Source organism: Rhincodon typus, chromosome 18, assembly GCF_021869965.1.
Source record: "Rhincodon typus isolate 14 chromosome 18, sRhiTyp1.1, whole genome shotgun sequence".
In the NCBI taxonomy this organism is placed as follows: domain Eukaryota; kingdom Metazoa; phylum Chordata; class Chondrichthyes; order Orectolobiformes; family Rhincodontidae; genus Rhincodon; species Rhincodon typus.
Window position 1 is genome coordinate 32,750,819 of NC_063349.1, and position 543 is coordinate 32,751,361.

General features: G+C 43.5%; 1 protein-coding gene across 1 annotated transcript in view; it reads right to left on the reverse strand.

The window, feature by feature from the left end:
* cttnbp2 (cortactin binding protein 2) overlaps nt 1–189 on the reverse strand; it is a 134,807-nt gene extending 134,618 nt beyond the window's left edge. Inside the window, exon 1 of the mRNA XM_020525427.2 lies at nt 150–189. The gene's annotated coding sequence lies outside the window, so the exon portion shown is untranslated. The remainder of the gene's footprint in view (nt 1–149) is intronic.
* Between the last annotated feature and the right edge of the window lie 354 nt (nt 190–543).

The following is a 543-nucleotide window of genomic DNA, read 5'->3' on the forward strand; positions in this document are numbered from 1 at the left end:
AAACCAATAGAGAAAAAGAGAGATTGCACAAACCAAACCAATAGAGAGAAAGAGAGATTGCACAAACCAAACCAATAGAGAGAAACAGCACAAACCAAACCTGGAGAGAGGCTGTACAACCAATGGAGAGAAAGAGAGACTGCACAAACCAAAGCCAGAGATTCCGAGCTGAACATCAAACTGATCCCCCTCACAATGAAATAGCCACACAGAGGCTCTATCAAACCAGCAACTTATTATTGGAGAGGCGAAACTAAATGACACATGAAGGGTAACTCTTCTGAAGGTTGGGGACAGTGCAGTGTGAAGCACCGTTCGGAACACCGCTGTTCTTGCTGATGATTTTTCATCTGAATACCTCCAGGTGCAGAAGTCTCATGTTTGCCTGGTAATTTTGAGATGGACCCATTTCTCGTAACATTGCACGGTTAGTGTAGGAAATTTATAAACAAAGCCTCACGGGCACGGAAGTTTCACTGTCCATGAACGCTCACGTATTCCAAACGAAAATCAGGATCTCAGACTGTATCAAAATGCTTCTGT